The following is a 21214-nucleotide window of genomic DNA, read 5'->3' as shown; positions in this document are numbered from 1 at the left end:
GTCATTTTGTCCTATTGATGGTGTTCTTTGCTGTACAAAAGCTTTTCAATTTTATGAGGTTCCATTTGAAAACTGTTGATCTTAGTACCTGTGATTGGAATTCTGTTCAGAAAGTTGTATCCTATGTTAGTGCATTCAAGGCTATCCCTCTCTTTCTCTTCTATCAGGGTCAGTGTATCTGTTTTTATGTAAGATCTTTGATCTATTTGGACTTGAGTTTTGTGCTGCAGGGTGCTAGATATAGATCTATTTGTTTTCTTCGACACGCTGACATTCAGTTATACCAGCACCTTTAGTTGAAGATGCTTTCTTTTTTCCATTTATAATTTTGGTTCTTTGTCAAAAATTAGCTATCCATAGGAGTGTGGATTTACTTCTGGGTCTTTGATTTGATTCAATTGATCAAATTTTATGCCAATACTATGCAGTTTTAATTACTGTTGCTCTATAATACAGCATGAAATCACATACGGTGATCTCTGGAAGCTCTTTTATTGTACAGGATTGTTTTAGCTATCTTGTTTTTTTCCATATGAGTGGTTTTTTTTCAAGCTCTGTAAAGAATTGTTTTAGAAGTTTGATGTGGGGGATTGCATTGACTGTAGATTGCTTTTGGTAAGATGACCATTTTTACTATGTTAATCCTGCTGCTCCATGAGCTTTTCAAGATCTTTCCATCTTGTGATATCTTCTCCAATTTCTTTATTCAAAGACTTGAAGTTCTTATCATACAAGTCTTTCACTTGATTGGTTACCCCAAGATATTTTGCATTATTTGTGACTATTGTGAAGGATGTCATTTCTTTATTTCTTTTTCAGTCCACTTATCGTTTGTATATAGAAGGGCTACTGATTTTTTTTAGTTAATTTTGTATCCAGCCCTCTTCTCTGAAAGTATTTATCAGCTGTAGGAGTTCCCTGGTAGAATTTTTGGGGTTACTTATATATACTACCATATCATCTGCAAGTAATAATACTTTGACTTCTTCCTTTCCAGTTTGTAAACCCTTGGTCTCCTTCAAATATCTTATTGTTCTAGCTAGAACTTCAAGTACTATATTGAATAGATATGGAGAGAGTGGACTGCCTTATCTTATATCTGATTTTAGTGGGATTGATTTGTGTTTCTCTCTATTTAAGTTGATGTTGACTATAGGCTTGCTGTAAATTGCCTTTATTATGTTTAGGTATATTCCTTGTATCCCTGATCTCCAAGACTTTTACAATGAAAAGGGTGTTAGGTTTTGTCAAATGCTTTTTCAGCGTATAATAAGATGATCATGTGGGTTTTTCCCCCCAGTTTGTTTATATGTTGGATTACATTGACAGATTTCATGTTGAACCATGCCTGTGTCTCTGGGATGAAGTCTACTTGCTCATGGTGGATGATCTTTTTAATGTCTTCTTATATTTTGTCAGTATTTTATTGAGTATTTTTGCATCAATGTTCATGAGGGAGATTGGTCTGTAATTCTCCTTCTTGGTTGAGTCTTTGTGTGGTTTGGATATCAGGGTGACTGTGACCTCATAAAATAAATTTGGCAATGTTCCTTCCATTTCTGTTCTGTAGAATCATTTAAGGAGTATTGTTATTAGGTCTTCCTTTAAAGTCTGGTAGAAATGTGCTAAAACCATTTTGCCCTGGGCTTTTTTTTGATTAGGAGATTTTTTAATGACTGCTTCTATTTCCTAGCAGGTTATAAGCCTATTTAAGTGGTTTATCTGATTTTGATTTAATTTTGGTAAATGGTATCTATTGAGAAAATTGTCCATTTCCTTTAGATTTTTCCAATTTTGTGGAGTACAGATTTTGGACAAGTCTGATTTTGTTGTCGACATCCCAAGCATCATATTTGGGAGTCCGTTGAACATAGGATTTCTCTCCTCTCCATTTAATGTCTCTGATCAGGACACTGGAAGCCCTTGTGAGGATGTTTGTGCTGTTTCTGGAGTCTGACACTCCTGGGACACCAGAAGGTGGGTGACATGTGGACCTTCTTTGAGTAGCTGTGAGCACCTTTCAGTTTCCAGGGCCTTCACTTTGTATTTGGCTTTGGAGTGGAAAGCAATTTTCCTCCTTGCTTTTCACTCCATCTTAGAGAAAAGTCTTTATCATTTTTTATTGAAAGTCTCTCTTCTATTATTACTAATAAAATTTAATATAGTTTATTACAAACTATAAGAAAAATCTTAAGGGAGATTGTCCTAGTTTGCTTTCCATTGCTGTGACAAAAACCATAACCAAAAGTAACTTGGAGTGAAATGGTTTATTTGACTTATACATCCTGATCACTGTTTATCATGGAGGGAAGTCTGGGCAGGAACTGCAGGTAGGAACTGAATCAGAAACCATGGATGACTGCTGTTATAGGCTTGGTCATCATGCCTTGCTCAGTCAGATATTTTCACATTTGTTTCAACATTTTTAACTTCAATAAACTTAAAATTTTCAAATATAATTACATCATTTTCCCACTTCCCTTTTGTCATTCCAACCCCTCCCATGTGCCCTCCTTTCTCTCTCTCAAATTCATGGCCTCTTGTTCTTTCATTGTTGTTGCAATACCTAAATATATTACTAAAACCTTCTCAGCCCATATAATGTTACTTTTATGTGTAGGATTTTAGTTTACTTTCTTATATAACCTAGGACCACTTGACCAGGTATGGCACCATGCTTAGGTGTCTGTGCCATCCTGTATCAATAATTAATTATTCAATAAAATGTCCTATAGACATGTATGTAGGACAATTTGATTGAAGTAATTCCTCAACCAAGGTTACCTCTTTCCATGTATGTCTAGGCTTGTACCAAGTTGATAAGAACTAACCTGAACAGAAATCAACCAGCCTTTTACCTTCCTAGAAAGTTTGTTCATGGAGACTACAATGATGATAAGCATAGGTAAACACTGTTTTGATTTATGCTAAAGTACTAAAAGTCTTTCTTCATCATTTAGTTCCATGAACACATATATCAGCCCTTTACACCAATAGATTTTTGTATCATCATGAAGAGAGGCAAGTCCTTATGGACTCACAGAAAATGTATTTCAGGGCCTTCAAATGACCTAAGACCACTCTGAAAACTAGTGACCATAAGAGTCAAAATATTATTTAAAGCTTTGAAGAAAATAATAGCTTATTTGCAATTATAATAAAAATAGTAACTGTATTTGAAGAACTACACAGCAGAAGAGCAAATGAACTTTGAGAAAATCTGAATTTAAAGACTTTGATTGTAGCTCTTAAAACATTATTTTGATGCAGTCTTTACATCAATAAATACATTTATTTGTTTGGAAATTCAATTTTCTTCCTATCACTAGGTACAAAGTTACTTGTGAATTTAAGATATTCTGCATCTGGTAAACATGATCTACAGCCCAAATTCACATTCTAATTCTGCTTCTCCAGGAGGATGGGACATGATCACATTATCCAACCATCCTAAGCCTGCTCTAGCTCTGATTCCTGCAAATGATACAATTTCATTCTTCATTATGGTTGAATAAGATTCTGTTGTGTATATATACCATAACTCTTTGTTGTACATCTGTTGATGGCTATCTAGGCTGTTCTATACTGTGGCTATTTTGAGTATCATGGAAATTGGCATGAATGGATGGGTATATTTGTTGTAGAGTTAGATTACTTTGAGTATTACCTAGCTTTATTTTTGAACATTTAAGAACCATCCCTGCTGGTTTCTATAGTGACTACTTCTGTTTAAGTTACCAGAATTCTGGCCTCCATTTTCAACAATTTCTTTTCTTGACGATAGTTATTCTGACTTGGGTGAGATGAATTTGCAAAGCTGTTTTCAATTGCATTCCTCACATGGCTAATTTAAATAAATACTTATTAGCCATTTTTATTTATTCTTTTGTGTACTGCCTGTTCATGGATGGAGAGCTGGCTCATTAGTTAAGAGCAACATTCTTTCTTCTTCATTTTATTAATCTTTGTATTTGGTGAGAATTAATTTGTGGCTTAGAATGTGATCTATTTTGGGGATGGTTCTATGTACCACTGAAAGAAAGTGTATTCTATGTCCACTGGATAAAATTCTCTCTCTCTCTCTCTGTCTCTGTCTCTGTCTCTCTCTCTCTTTCACACACACACACACACACACACACAAACACACACACACACAAACACACACACACACACACAAACACACACACACACACACCTGTTTTCAGAATCTTCAAATGCTAGAGTTACCTTTATGATGGACTACAGGAAATTCCATGCAGCTAGCAGTCTGAACTGGCATCGTTCAGGTCTTTATGCACATTGTGCCTGATAAGTCCTGGGAGAGAGTAATTTTTCATCCATCTTACTTTTATTAGTATAAACAGATAGCTGTGCTTCCTATAATTTTCTTTCTTAATTAAATGACTTAGAAAAGGACACTAGAGACAATCTGATGGATAAACATGAAAGATGAGGAAATGCCATACAGAATCCCTAGAGGTTAGACCATATGCTAGACCAAATTGCAATGTTCACACATCTCTTTAGCTGTTTATTCTTTACTTTATATCTAATCTGTATATCATAAGGGCTGTGAGCATAGTAAGAATGCCAGGGTAAAACTATAGGAGTCACTCTTCACAAACTAAAACAACAACAACAACCAAACAAACAAAAGGGAGGCCATCTACTATCTAGTTTCCAAGAATACTAAGTGTTCCAAATAAACTAAATCTGAAAATTTTCCATAGTAGAATGACATCTGTGAACTGACTTCCTGAGTAGATAAATGCATATTTACAGTACATTAGTGGGTTCATCACTGAATCACTCTGTGTGGTAAGTATGCAAAAGTATAACTTATTGCTGCTTCATAAGAGTCTGAAATAACTAAGTTATTAGAAAACAAAGGAGAATGATCTTCATGTTGTAACATGGCTGTGAAGTTGCCAAATTCATTTGCATCGAGCTGCTTATTGACAGTCTGGAGTGATGATGTTACGTCAGGCATTTGGAAGAAAGCTGGAAGGGAGTTCTTAGTGATAAACACACAGCTGGAAAGAACTTCAAACACTAACATGTCTATTCCAAAGGCTTCCTATTTATGATTGTATTTTCTAATGAGAAATTTATGTTTTTCTTAGGCAAAGATTTAATGTCTTTCTTTGCAGACAAAATTTATGAGATATGAAGAAAATATTTACGTGTATTTACTTTTGTTAGCTATAAAACTATTTCTGAGAACAAAACCCAGTCTTTCCTCCAGATCTCTTTATGAATTCCCTACTGAGAGGTATTTTCTTTTGAGTTTGAAGTAAAGATAAATAAGACTTTGCTGAAAAACGTAATTTTCCTCCTGTTTTCCTACAAGGTTTGAGTCACCTTTTGTCTTTCTGTCTTTTCAATGTCTCTGGGGAAATTCAAGGCTAAATATTACGGTCAAAGGTACTCACCACATTGTTTTACTTGTGTTTGTCATACTGACTTTTATCTCTTTAGCAGACTTGATTTCTCCTTTGTCTTCCTTAGCTCAAATTTTAAACTTAATTTATACACAAATAAATAATAAATAGTAAGTCTATAAAGAAATAAAAAGTACAACATATTGGTATTAACTAGAAATATGGAGGATATAAAGGAGAAATTAGAAATTCAGCTATGAGAAGGTGAGGCCCTAGATTTAGAATACTCATAACCAAGAGAAGTAAAATTTTCTGTCTCAGAAAGCAATTTAAGGAAAGAGTTGTGATCCATCTTAGATGATATAGTGTGGGTGAAAAGTGAGTCACAATCCTATTAGATATAAAAATATCACTATACAAATATTGAAAATTGGTGTTTAATATATGCTATACTGGTGTGGTGAAAAAAATCGAAAGCTAACTACAAGGATATAATTCTCAAATGTACAGTAATGCTAAACATTGACTTTTTGCATGGAATAGTTTAACATGGAGGACTATTTACTCCCATCATCATTGTTTTAGTGATAATTATAATACAGCTGTAGTTTATAGACACTGCAGGTCATTATAATGAAATTATTCACTCTGACAAGACTAGACACACTAGAAAAAGCTGATATTAGTTACCAAGGTCTGCCAAAACAAAATAACAGACTATGAGTCATCACCAACAAAGTTATTTTTCCCTCCAGTCTAGAAGTTAGAAGTACAGCTTTAAGGAGTTCTCTCAAAGCCTCTGTGTTTGGTTTGTCAATTTCCTCCTTGCTGGGGCCTCACGTGACCTTTATTCTGTGTGTTTATGGATGCCTAGGGTCTCTTTCTTTTCAGAAGGACACAATTCTATTGGATTAAATTCCACTCAAACAGTCTCATTTCTAACTTAATCATATATTTAAAGTCTCCCCCAATATGGTTACATGTTGAGGCTCCAGGGGTTGGCTATCAACATCACTTTAAGATGATGCAGTGCAGCAGACAAGAAGCCCTTGCCTCATGTCTTCTACTCAATATTCTAGATTTCATTTCTTCTTTGATGGTTTCAGTATCTAGTAAATGCTTTCTTGTACCTTATAAAATTGCCTTCTGAAACCCAAAGAACCTCAGATAATATACTTAGGTCACCCACCTAATTTTTTCCATTTTTCTTCTTTCAGGAGTTAATTTGTGTCCATTAACCATACCTTATTTTTCTAATGGGGGTAGGGATTGAAACTCTGGATTTGCCCAGACTATTAAAGGCCTCTGCCGAAAATCTACATCTCCAGCCCTTTTCCTTCACTTTTAAATAAGTAGAAAAACAAATGACCAGAAATTTATTAATTTTTACATTACAATTACACCCCTTTAAATTTTTCACTGTTTAAAATATTTTACCATTAAAGGAAAAATACCCTACAAAAGATAGATGAGCCCTTCAGTGTGTAACTTAATATTTCTCCATGTCAATTTTCTACTCCATAGTATAATAGGACATTTCACCTCATAAGATTACATATAAAATAGAAGGGGAGTTACAGCCTGGCCCATGAGCAAGATAAGTCAAATCTAATTCTCCCACTGGTTATTTCTCCCCATCTTACTATTTTCCATGCCAGATCCCAACTGTGTTCCCCCATTTTATCCAGAAATTTGAAAATAGCTCCTGTTGAGATGTGTCTTCTCATAAAATAGCAAGTGATGCTTTCTAGAAATTCAGGCCCACTGAAGACCTCTTGGACTCCAAAGAGTTCACAGAAATACAGGCCCATTGAGTACCTGTTGAACTCCAAAGAGCTCACAGAGGGCAGGGATGCATCCTTGGGTTGAGCTATGGATGAGTAGAAGAACAATTTATCAATGCAGTAAAATGTGCCTATGGCTATTTCAGCAAACATCATCAGCAAACATAAAACTTCTGTCTTGCATTTGTTAAGAAACACTGTAACCCTTCCCCTTGAAATGGAGAAGAATGATTGATATTCTGATTTCCTTGCTTACAACTCAATTCTCAGAAAGTTCTATATAAATAGAACTTAGAATTTATTGTGATTGTTTTTGCCTGAATTTCTTAATAAAACAAAAAATTCTGCTAGGGGCCCTAGAGGAAGGTAGTTTTGAAAAGCACTGTGAAAACTGCAATCTTCTCCCTAGGCCAACTTTGGAAAACATTTCTATTCCCCTCCATACTTGATTCAATATCCTGACTCAGAAATGAAGTCTGAAAATGATGACACCTGCTGTCCACTTGTCGGAAAATCAGGCTCCAGACCATCTGTGTGGCTTTATGCTAAAATAGAACTTATCTTTAAAAATTCCGACCAAATGTAAAATAAACAATGTCCGGAAAATTTAAAGCCATAGTGAAGGACATCTGGTGGCTCAAATTAGGCTTGTCTCTCTGAGTGAAAGCCAGAGCCCCAGTGACCAGGTGTGGATTCACCTTGGCTGAAAACACCCTGACCTTTCCATCACTGCCCGGATCCTAGAGAACAAAAGGCACAAAACGTCCTTCTTTCTATTACCCTTTCTTGTCTTCTGTATTATCCTAATTTAATTAGTCAGAAAGATCATTAAAATAAAAAATGCATCAAACTGATGTGTTCACTTTTGGTTATAGCCTTTTTATGAGATTTGAAAATAATATAGTACATAATCCCTGGGAATGATACACTTGTGTTGTGGTGTCTGTGTGCATTCCTGTCATGATTACCAATAAAAGCATAGCAGATTCTGGGAGCCAGTTCTCCCTGGAGACTCTTAATGCACAAGAACAACTTCAGTTATTTCTCACTTACCTCTAACCAGTTGCCCAAGGTTGGTGAATCTGCAAAAGCTGAAAATTTGACTTTAATGCCATTTTACATGGGCATTAAGGGGGCGGGGGAGGTCACTCTTATTATGGAGGCATCTAGTTGGGATTGAGGAACCCTACTTTACCATTTCTTCCTCATATATAAATAAATAATAATGTTTAAAATAAAGATGACTAAAAACTGTATAAATAATTTATATGAAAACAGTTGGCAATACCATGTGGTGAAAGGTTTTGAAGCTTTGTTCTTAAAGGTGTGATATTTTATAGAAAATGATTTTCATCATATTATCATGAGCAGCAGCAGAAAAAGAAACAAAACAGCCCAAAAGTATATATGCCACAGTAAAGAATATCTTCTGGGAAGCATCCATCTACAGCCCTGTTGCTGGGAGTGTCATCCAGGCATGTTTATCAGAGTGGAGAGATCCAGCTTGTGAACCATGGCAACCTCTTCCAGATTATCAGAGTACTCCATGAGGCTGTTGAGAGCTGCAAATCAAACATCCATTCAATTTTCAAGTTCTAAATGAGGAATTTAGAAATTATGATTGCTTGAATAGTCTCTTTACAAACAATAAAATCAATTTTGGCTTGATTTCTGTGAACCACTACTTTTTATGTTTTTCAAGACAGTGTCTCACCCTGGAGCTCAGGCTTGCCTACAACTCACTATGCAACTCCGGTTGCCTTTAAGCTCAAGGCAGTCTGCTTGCCTTGGACTCCCCAATGCTGAGATTATAGGCAGGAGTCACAATGCCTGCTTGACTTCTGTGTTAAAACTACAAATTTATTTAATTTTAATTTTGTACCATATATTTTATAGATTATGACATAGGATATTTTGACCCAAAACAAATTAGGAAATTTTGTATTTTTTAAAGGCAGCTTCATATCCTTATTTGTTTCTCCCACCTAAAACAATAAAGAGAATAATAATAAAAAAGAATAAAGAGAATGATGAAGAGTAAAGATATGCAGAAACATATTTTAGAACAGTAAAATTGGAGACATTAGTAACAAGCATTGCATCAAGTGTGGAAAGAGCCACATATAGAGGTCAAATGCAGATGAGGCAAGACATGAGAAGGCAGAGTTAAAACTGGAATTTCAAGCGATGGGGCTTGAAGATAGCACTTGGTTGGGGTTTTGTGACTTTAACTAAGTGATCAATGTTAATGACAGCACTAATAGGGAATGTTGACATGCTGAGCCTTTTGCATCAGATATAGCTTGAGTGATTCATGCTATATGTGTCCAGTCCAAAACAGATAATAAAGAAAAACTCAGATGGCCAAGGGTATAGAGGCTTTCCAGCATAAGTGAGACAGACATGTGAAATGTGTTAGCAGTTGTTATCTGCTGTGGGACAGTCTATATGTCAAATTGTTCTGATTGGTCAATAAATAAAACACTGGTTGGCCAGTGGCCAGGCAGGAAGTAGGTGGGACAAGGAGAGAGGAGAATTCTGGGAAGCAGAAGGCTGAGGCAGAGAGACACTGCAGCCGCCGCCATGACCAGCAGCATGTGATGACGCCAGCAAGCCACCAGCCACGTGGCAAGGTATAGACTTATGGAAATGGATTAATTTAAGCTATAAGAACAGTTAGCAAGAAGCCTGCCACGGCCATACAGTTTGTAAGCAATATAAGTCTCTGTGTTTACTTGGTTGGGTCTGAGTGGCTGTGGGACTGGCGGGTGACAAAGATTTGTCCTGACTGTGGGCAAGGCAGGGAAACTCTAGCTACAGTTATTCTTTGAATTTGGAGTGTCCTTCAAGGGTTGAAGTGTTAATGACTTATTCTTCTACTTGGTATTTTTGGGATTTGGTAGAAACCTTTGAGGTGGGACCTGTAGAGAATCTGAAATCACCAGGAGTGAGCTCTTGAAGAGGATTGTGGAACATTGGTCTTCCTCTTTCTCTCATTTGCTCCCAGCCTTTTCCCCTTCACACTTTTTGCCATGATGAAGTATCTTTTCAGAGACCTCAAAACACTGGAATCAAGCAATATGTTCTGAAGCCTCTAACACTGCAAATCAAAGTATCTTTCCTCTGTGTATGTTGATTGACTCAAGTATTTTGTTTCAGTAATAGGAAGTTGATAGCTATAGCAGTAAACATCAAAAACCTGTGGGTTGTTGTTTTAACACGAAGGGCATAGAACAGAAGCATTAACCTGCACCTTTCTAAAATGTCAATGCAAATGGTACAGAATTTTTGGTTGTGATAATCATTTATTAGTGTATACATATACTGAAGCATTAAGTTGTGTACCTGAAACACACACACACACAAATACACACACACACACACACACACACACACACACACACACACACACACACACTCCAAACCATAACACAACTGAAAATAATCTCAAAGAAACTAGCATATTATCCATGTGTTTAAGATTAAATCATCAGTACTTTCCGAAATCCCTATGGGCAACTCTGAAAAGTTTTTATTATTCTAGAATCCCTGTCTTGTAGTATGATATATAAAATGTCCCTTTCAGTGCCTTAAGAACAACTATGGGAAAAACCAAGTTATTTTCAGTCATTAATCGTGTAGTCCAAAACTAATATTTCAATCAGATACTGTTTAATGTCCTCTCTCACTCCTTCCCACTCAACATAGAATTGACTTGAAATGAGAAGAGGGATCATTCAGGATGTGGTTCCACTCCTGATTATTTCCCTATCTCCTCTGGATCCATGCTCTCTGGCACTTGGAATGACATTGGAGAAAATATAGGAAAAAAATAGTTGGTGTTTATTAAGTACTGGAAACTGATGAAATCCTCATCTTTTGTTGTGGTCCTTTTATTTCTAATATCAAGATAATACATAGATTGTCTCTTGTGTCACTGGGGCCTAAATGCTAGCCCATATATATGTGAAGCCCAAGGGTCCAGTTTGTGCTCAAATCTGCCATTGACCCAATGTCTACCACTATCACTCTGATGTGCCTCATGTCACCTTGCAGTGAGGCTCTTTCAACCAGAAGATGGTTGTGCTGGAGAGCAGATTATCCATCAAATGGCACCATTCCATCCACCCTCCCAGGAGCTCTGGTACACAGGATGGTTCCCCTCTTTCCCACATCAAATAGAAATCACTGACCACTCTTCCACAAGTCCCCTGTATGTCCCCATATCCCCCAATCCTCCAATCCTGATTTAAACAGATAGATGGAGATGGCAGCATTTTTGCTGCCTGATGTCTAAGCAAATGACCAGCTGGAAAAGAATGTCCACCACCCTTCTTATAAGCATCCCATATCTAGGGATCCCTCTTTATCATGTCTTTAAAATTTGTTTTGGGAATATAAACTTAACACCACCCACATTCATCTTTTGTTTCAGTTCTAGATTCTTTACACTTCTTTAGTTAAAGGCAGAGTTCAAAGACATACCGAGTGTAGTTAAAATGTGAAATGAAGGAGGAAAAGCATGTGGAAGATGCTATTTGACAGTTTAATTGTAAAGAAACAGGGACCAAAATGCCATGAGAAACTACTAATGCTGCTGTAACTCCCAAACTGTTCTGGAACATATGAGAAGAAAAGCTTTCCAATAATGAAGCAAGCATAACAATATTAAAACCCAAGAATACTTCAAAAAATGGTGTCAGAAAAATTTCAATATGGCAAACAAAATTCAGCAACAAATACCAACTAATAAGTTTCAATAAAAAGGCATCAATTAATTCCAAAAGAAGTTACACCAATGACCAGAAATGGGTTACAAAATCAATGTGAGAGTGATGTAATTACACTCAACTGTGTATTAGTTGATCAGGATCATAACAGGTTAACACATTTAGAAAAATTCCACAATTAACAAAGACACTCAATACAGTAGGACTGTCTTCATACATCCTTAGCATTGTCTCTTCTCATCATCTTTCCTCCTTTTCTTCTCCCCTTTGTTTCCTCATCAGTAGACTTAAGGAGCCTCTAAGGCAACATTTCTCAACCTGTGGGTCATGACCCCTGGGGGGTCACATATAGATATCCTGCATATCAGATATTCACATTACAATTAATAACAGTAAAAAAATTACAGTTTGAAGTAGCAATGAAATACTTTTATGGTTGGGGGTCACCACATGAACTGTATTAAAGGGTCACAGCATTAAGATAGTTGAGAACCACTGCTCTAAGAGTTCAAAAGTGCCCTAAGAAGAGGATGTAAGCAGTGAATGATAAGAAATGATTTATCTAGTTGCATAACTTCAGCACAGTTACATGGGATGAGTCATGATCATCAAATTGTGTTCTCAGTTGATTTCATTATGAAGAGCAAGCTAGACTCTATCCATCCTCCAATATTGAACTGGTCTTGTTGGCATAAGAGAACTGTTAATTAGGTGATACGCCCAATGTCAACACCTGTACAACTGGAAAGAAACTTATGAGATAAACACAAATAGTTATTAAACGCTGGTACCAGCTAATCTCTTGAAATACAGATAGGAAATGGTATGGCATGAAATTACTTTATACAGCTGTCAAAAGCAAACTAAAATGAGTACATCCTATTTCATGCTGTTTGAACATCGAAGTTATTGTTTTTATCCTGGAATCATAGTCTTTGTGCTATGACACCATGATCCCAAGTTCCATTAGAATGTAACGTAAAAATAAATAATAAACAAGTTATCATAAAATAAAAATTCATTCAAGCAATGAAATGAATTTGTCGAGGATGAAAAGAACAAGACACTAAATAACAAAAATGTGGCAAATGATGCCTGCACACTGGAGCCCTATGTACACATGCTGTCAGTATGTGGCGAGTGTTAACATCATGTGATTTATTCAAAAGCCATCATCTACGAGGAACACAGAAACTCTGCTAGCATCCTGGTCACATTGTTGTAATAGAACTACATATACCAACAGAAACAATTTATAAAAACATATACATTGATGAGGGTTTTAGAGAAAGCTCAGATTCTAATTTATATTTATCTTTAATAGATAAAGGTAAAGAAATTACTATGGGGTGAATATAAATCAATGTGCCCAATCAGTAGAGGTGCAGTTTGGTGATGCAGGATGGGTGCTGACATAAGAAAAGATGCCTTTACAGAACATGTAGCAACAGATCTTCATCTTCAAAGGGAAGCCGGTCCTCTTTTAGTAAGAGTCATCCCCACATCCATCAAGAGAAGCAGAAGGGCATTGTAGGCTCAATAAGCAGGTTCACAGAGCTATGAAATAGGCTGTCTCATCACAGGCAATGCAAGCAGTTTTGTCTAGAAAGGAAAAAAGGTTCAAGATATGATAAAAAGTGAGATGGCAAAGTAGACAAGAGTCAAAGGGTCTCTGGTTCCATTCCAAGAATTATGACCTTTATTCAGAATAAAATGCATAATAGATAATTTTTACCATGAAAGGGTGTAATATTAAGGTTTGGAAGGTCAGTTTGGTGATAGGATGGAGTGTGGATAGGAGCCATGTGAGATAAGGGGACAAATAGCATGTCAAGAAATAATTCCAAGAAATGATGAATACCTGAACAGTAGCAATAGCAAAAACGCAGAGGAAAATCTAGGTAGACATGGTACTAGGGGTGTAGAATCGATAAAGATTTCCAGGTGATAGACTTTTAGGAGACTAAGGTATATGTCGATAATGTAGTTTCTGTCTTGGGTGATTGTGAGGAAGTGCTTGTCTTTTCATTAAAGTCAGGAATGTGAGTTACTGTTTAAGAGAGATAGTCAAGGTTATCCTCCTGCTGAAAAAAAGGGAGGTCATGGGACAACAAGCTCTGGCTGGAGCTGAGACCAGGCTGAGAGACTCATGTGGTTTAGGATGTGAGGGAAGTCATACACAGTTACATACATCACTGCACTGGATGCTGATGCCAGAGCCTCACCCAGTGAAGGTCAGCTTCCTGATTGTACGGCTCCAGTTTGTCCCTCTCTTCTGTCTGAACTGCATTCTTTTGGACTAATTTTACTCTCAGGCTTCTCCATCATTGCTTCATCTTCCCAATCAGTGATTTTTCATTACAGAATTATTCCTATTCTCTGTATTTGGAATTCTGTGTCTTGCCCAGTTCCTCTCTGCCAAACCAAGCTAATCCAAATCAACCTAACTCCAAAACAACCCAACTCAACCCAAATAAAACAACAAAATTCTTAACATCTTAATCTGTTTTCATCATCTACCAGGCATGTGAAATCTTTCAAAGCTGTGAAATGATGTCATCTGCAAAGTTCACATTTAAGAACCACACAATCAATTTAGAAAAGAAAAACTTCATAATATTTTAAATAGCTTTTCAAATTTGTGTTGGACAGAACTTACTGAATTCATAGGTATCTTAATCCACAGATTGATCTGCCTACTGGGACTAGACAAAGTACACTTTGCTGGATATTTAAACTTAATGTAAATTTGACCTTATTAGAACCCCCTTTAGTTTTTTTCCTTTATACTATATCTAAATTTTTATATATTTGTTTAGACATTTTTTTTCCTTCTTGATTTTAGAAGATGATAAAGTATATGTAGGTCAATGCCTAGTCTGTGAGCCCAGAGCAATGGTGAGCTCATGAAAAATATTCCATAAGCATTTGTAAGTGAAGAAACAAATGAAATAATCATTAATCCAATCATCACAGTGGTACAGAGTATCCAAATCATGAATTCTTAAAAGTTATTTTATTACATTAATTTATTTATATTTGTGTATGTGCATATATACATGCATACATGTATTGTTCGTGTGTACATGTGTATGTGTGCGTGCGTGCGTGTGTGCGTGCGTGTGTGTGTGTGTGTGTGTGTGTGTGTGTGTGTGTACATGCAACTTAGGGATTCAGTGGAGGTGGTCAGGCTTGCTGCAAGGGCCCTTTTCTGCTGTACCATCTCATAGGCCTCAGATTCTGGGATTTTTCTCAGCTTAATTCAAGTGATTGTCTACTAAATTTGCTCTAGTTTGGTCTCCAGCTTTCTTTGTACAGTAACAGGCTCAACTTGTAGTCAAGATGGAGACAGGGAACGTCACATGATTTCCTACGTTCAAATAACAGATTTGGAATTCTGGTGGTTGTGTCTGGATCTATTTACTTCTGTAAGCTCCAGCCTCCTGGTTATCAGGAAGTGTCTGAGTTATGGGTTTGTGGTACAGTGTGAATGATAAAACAATCAGTCTGAAACAGTCACTGTTTCAGATCCTCACTCATAGAAAATACTCAGGAAATAAGACCAACACACCTAAAGAAAATACACAATATTTGATCATATTAGTAGTGTTAGGATCAATGACTATTTTATTTCTAATTCCAACTATAAAACTACAGTCAATTTTGGAGAAAATATACATTGCCAGCATGTATCTTCCAAGTATCTTCTATGAATATAAGCCTGTTGTTAAGTCATTTTGCCTATAACCTATACATGTTACCTATTCTTTGGTCCTTTTCAATCAAATTACAGATGTGTGAAAGATAATGCTACATTTTAAAACATATCCACATTATCATTTTACGAAGTGTGATATATACTATTACTAAAATGTGCTCAAATATCCAGCCAGGCTGGTCAATATTCAAATGTACCCAGTCATAACACACGTGCATTGCTAATTGTTAAGTATAGACCAGTATTTTGAGGAACGTATATATCATCACAAGGAAGGACCTCTTTATTACATTTTTTCTGAGTTTATACATTAATGCAATAAAACAAATTATTTAAGAGAACATAGATTGAAGGCCATAAGAATATGTTAGAAAAAACTATGAAGTGATTCTTTAAAATTAAAAGCTGAAGGGCAGTATGAAGGCTTAGTAGAAAAAGGTGCTTGTTGCTAAGCCTTATAAACTAAGATAAATCCCTGACAACCATACAAAAAATAAATATATAATTCCCTAAAATTGTCCTCTGACCTCCACACATATTCATACATATTCAGTGGTATGTAACACACACACACACACACACACACACACACACACACACACACACACACAGAAAGAGAGAGAGAGAGAGATGATAGATATATAGATAGGTAGGTAGGTAGATAAATAGGTAGATGATAGATAATTTTTTCAAAAAAATAGCAAATAAGCAATTTATAATTTCAGCTAGTTTGTGAAAAAGACCACCCAACCCCTACAAAACAATGAAGACATGAAGTTGGCAGATGTGTGAATGGTACCCAAAGAAGTTGGAGGAAGGCAGTACTGTATGGATATGATAAAAATACATTGTATAAATGCATAAATATTTAAAGAGTAAAATAAAATTATTAAAATAACTATTCACAATTTCATTCTCTTTTTCCTGTTTCAATTATGATACATTCGTTCTCCTTCCCAGACTCTCTTGCAGCTAGACACAGCCAATTCCTTCAGTTTTAGTTCATGAATTACGTACAGCAGATATTGGTTAAGGTCTTGGAGAATTTTTTAATAGAACATATAACTCCAATAATATATTCATGAACTCTTTTCTCCTTCATCCTTTCTTTTATCTGGCAGACTGATTCAAGCCTAGAGGGACAGCAAACATATTGCAAGCATTAGGATGAGAGCCTCCCACTGAGGGCAGTGGAGCAGGAAGGAGAGAGGACGATGCCTTGTGAGTGACATTCTTGAGCAGTTTTGCCACAGCTAGGCTTCACATCTTATTTTGTGGGGATAAAAGGCCTTATCTGTGTAAGCTGATGGTGGATCTGCATTGTGTCAATTGAAGTAAAAAGCCTTCCAGCTTGATATACTTGCTGATTTTCATACTCTTAACAAGAACCGTCCATCAGAAAGTTAGACTGTTGGCAGAAAGCCCAGGGACAGAGATGCCGCTAGATTCTTTATTCCTTTGAGAGTCTGCAGGCTGTTCAATTTAGCTACTCAAAGTTTATAATGTAGGAAGTGCAAGGGGGACATGATTAATTTATTCGGATTCATTTGTTTAAAAAAATGTTTAGAGTTGAAATCAGAATATTCTTTCTTAAATCCACTTTAAGTATAGTTATAACAACTAGAATAGTTACCTGAATTATCTCCTAGAGACTTGAGAGCTAGTACTTCACAGAAAGCACATCAGTACACTTCTGTGGCATTTATGTAACTGGAGTTTCATACACATAAAAAGTGACAGAAAATATTTTCTTTGTAAGATTAGTTTTCAGAAATCTCTCACATTCCAGCAATTCCTGGGTGGTTTCTCAGCATAATTAAAGGTACAGTTCCATAACCTAAGGCATCTCATGGGCCCACAGGAAAGCACCATATTGTTCTAATTCAGTGTTTCTTGCTCAGAGTCATCTGGAACTACAAATAGTTCCTCAAGCACGGGATATATTTAATGCCTAACATCTTCAGGGAAACATTGCTTTTAGAATGTTTTTTTAAATAACCCAATTCTCAAAATTGAAAATTTTATCTCATTCTCTCATTTATATTTACATTAAAAATTTAGTGTTTTCACTGCTTTTTTTTTTTACATCTATAACCCTCTTTAGTCTAGTATTTTCCTTTAAGATAAAAATCATAATGCATGGTTACTCCCAGGTTTTCAGCAAAAAAAAAAAAAAAAAAAAATATGACCCATACTGACCATTGACATGAGATCTGCAGGAATCTTGCCTAAAAGAGACAGCATGTCAGCTAACTGGCAGGCAAGAGGGCCTGAAGATCTACTGGCACAGTACGTTATAGTAGCCTTCAGTTCAAGGCAGAGAGAAGTACAGAGGAAAGGATTATAACTGAGTGGAAGAACACACTCTGAACATGTGCAATGCTACTTTGGACTCAATACCTGGTGCGCGCGCGTACGCGCACACACACACACACACACACACACACACACACATACACACACACACACATACGCAAAGCAAATATTGGAGCCTTTTTCATTTCTACTTGTTTCCTTTTTAAATTATTTTTTTGTTCTTTATTTAAGATTTATCTTTCCTCAATATAACATTTGTATTAATTATTTGGGAATTTCATACAATTCACCCCAATCATACTTGCTTCCCATTTCTCCCAGGTCCACCCCACTACCTTTGTGCCCCCCCCCCAAAAATACATCAAGTCCAGTTGAATTTTCATTGTCTATATACTCATTAAAGCATGATCAAATTCCCAGTGGCCAGACCCTTAAACTGAGTCCTCTACCCCACACCAGAAGCCATCAACTGTGAAGAGCTAAATTTCAGCTTCCAGTGACCCTCTGGAATTCATCATCCATAACCTGAAGAATATGTCTTCAATATGAGCATTTGGAATCTGGATTTTAGCTGCATATGCTTTCATTTCCTGATTACCATTACAGGCTCACTAGTCATACTCTGGTTTCTAACATTTATTTATCTCTCTTCCATTGATGTGGTTTGCTATACAAAATCCATTGTTTCTCAAAGTTTGTTTTATCTCAAATGGTTGATCTAGGTCACTATACATATTTTATTTTTTATAACATTTGATGACTTCTGGAGAGGTTTGTCACATAAATATATCGTTGAATGGCTCTCCCATGGAGTTTAGCTGATTTTCATGAGCAAAAAGGTGCTTAGAAACCTGTATATTATTAATTAATGAAAAACTATTTATTTAGCTATTTTCCTTTATGTACCAGGGGCTATTTTGAGGAGCTTTTTAAACATGCATTGTTATTTAATATTTTCTTTTCAAACTTTCCAGCTGTTAAATGTAGTAGTAGCCTGGAAGTTTCCTGCAAAAACCACATGCTAAGGTCACCATCCTGTGGTACTACTGGGAGATGGTGGAACCTTTAGCTGAAGGGACCTAGAAGGAATTTAAGTCAACGTAGATCCATCCTTGAAGAGGATGTGAAGAATTTGGTCCTTTCCTGTTTCTCTAATTGAGTCTTGGCTGTCATGCTGTGAGCAGTTAATTCTCCACACCTGACTACCTTCATGTCCTGCCTCTCCTCAGGACCCTTGAAGCAACCAGGGAATGGAAGCCTCTGCAACTATGAATAAAAATAAGCTTTTCTCCTTGAAGTTGATTCATCTCAGGAACTTGTTATGTTGGTGAGTTGCTGTCTTCTAATAGAGATTATTCTTGTTCACAAAAGTCCAAGGCACAGGGTGGTTGACTACCTCAAGGTCACATGGGTAGTGAAGAAACCCTCTGGACCAATTCTGCCTAAGTCTGTAGTCTGCTCTTTCAGTGTGGACTTCTTATGTTCATTAAAATGGACCACTTTTTAGTGCTGTGTCCCTATCAAAAGGAAAAATGATACAGAGACATACACAGGGAAGAGGCCACATGAAGACAAAAGCAGAGAAAACACTGACGTGTCTATAAGTAAAGGCTGTCTGTCAGCTCTCCATAAGCGAGTGGACAGTATGAAATAGACTGTTTCACAGACATCAGAAGGAAGCATAAATGCCAACACCTGGGAGCCAACCTTCCCGACCCTAAAACAGTGAAACGGACTTCTGTTCATTGTTTCCTTGTATGTGGTATTTTTCACAGATTCCCTAACAAGCTAACACATAAAGTGTGTCTCTATATGTGAACCATGGCACCACTTCTGGCTTAGTCAAAAGTTTCTAGAGTAGCCCTTAAGTCTGAGAGTCTGTTCCATCTTCTGGGATGTATCTTTTTTAGACCATCATTATCATGAATATGAAATGAGGGCTGTTTTTTTGCAATATCAAGCAAGAAAAATCAATGGATGCTGTTGTTCATCCTAACTTGAATAGACCCTTTGCTGTGACTTTCTGGGGCTTAAGAGGAGCAGTGCTGGAGAAACTACCTTGTTTCTTTAAAGCGTCTTTACCTCCAAAATTTCAAACTGATGAGTTTATTCATGTCACAGTTCTCAAGATATGAGTGTGCAGAACAAGTTCATAAAATCTAAGGGTAATTCTTCTGGCCAGAGTGGAGAGCTCACAGTTCTGCGGCAGGCATGTTTGGTTTTCTGTTCTCTTAGCTTCTTCATTGATCTAATCCAGTTAGTTACTTGACAAGATGTCTGCCATGACGAGAAGAAGACAGATTGTCAGCAAGCCTTCAGCAATGCAGTTGTAATGCTCAGTGCCCTGTTGGACAAATAACCTATGCTGAGGTCGCTGGCGTCTCAAAAAGAGGCACCACGTGGAACAAGAGGCCAGTATTTATTTTCATTGAATTGGAGTGAATTCTACAGTAAAAGGCCCAGAGTCATGTATCAAAGCAAAATCTGTTCTAGACAAAGTTAACTAATCAAGAAAGACCACATTCAAAACAAAAAAAAAGAAAGGAAGGAAGGAAGGAAGGAAGGGAGGAAGGAAGGAAGGAAGGAAAGAAGAGAAAAAACAGGCATGAGAGAACAGAACTTGGAGCTCAGCAAAGGACTGGCCATTTTATAAGCGCCTGAGCAGGAGGAGTTAGAGCTTGTCTGTATTTGCTAATCATTTTCACACAAAGGAAAGCTACTTTCTGTCTCACCATGACAGGCATTCATCTTTACAATTCGGAGCAAGGGCCCCTCTGAAACAAGGCTCCTATAGCTTCACAGAACTTCAGAGGTAAGAACACTGCCTTCCTTGTTGATAGTCTCTCAATGGAATGACTCCCGGACCCTAGAGGTCAAGGTTATAAAACTGGCAGAGAACTTTTGAATAAATTAATCCTCAAAGGAGCAAGAAATTATTTACAGTTGGAAACTTTTGGATGGGAGTGTCCCATGAAGAAAGGGACATCAGGAGTGGAGAAGGAAGAAGTACTTGTGAGGAGATTATGGATGGCTCTTTTGTCACTTTCTATGCCTGTAAGTAGACAGTTGATGGCACATGCTTGTGATTAGATTATAAAGTTGGCAATGCTATGGGACATTGAGAACCACAAATGAAACCCAAGCTGTGCTTTTGAAACCAAGCCCAGATGTTCTTATTTCAAACAGCCCCTTGTTTCTCTGGGCTTCCCAATCCTAATACAGAAAATACTTAAGCTAATTTTCTGTAGAGGAGGATTTTGCCTTCGTCTTTCATCAGTACAGTCA

This window comes from Peromyscus leucopus, chromosome 9 (assembly GCF_004664715.2).
Source record: "Peromyscus leucopus breed LL Stock chromosome 9, UCI_PerLeu_2.1, whole genome shotgun sequence".
NCBI classification, from domain to species: Eukaryota; Metazoa; Chordata; class Mammalia; order Rodentia; family Cricetidae; genus Peromyscus; species Peromyscus leucopus.
Note: the sequence above shows the minus strand (reverse complement) of the source record.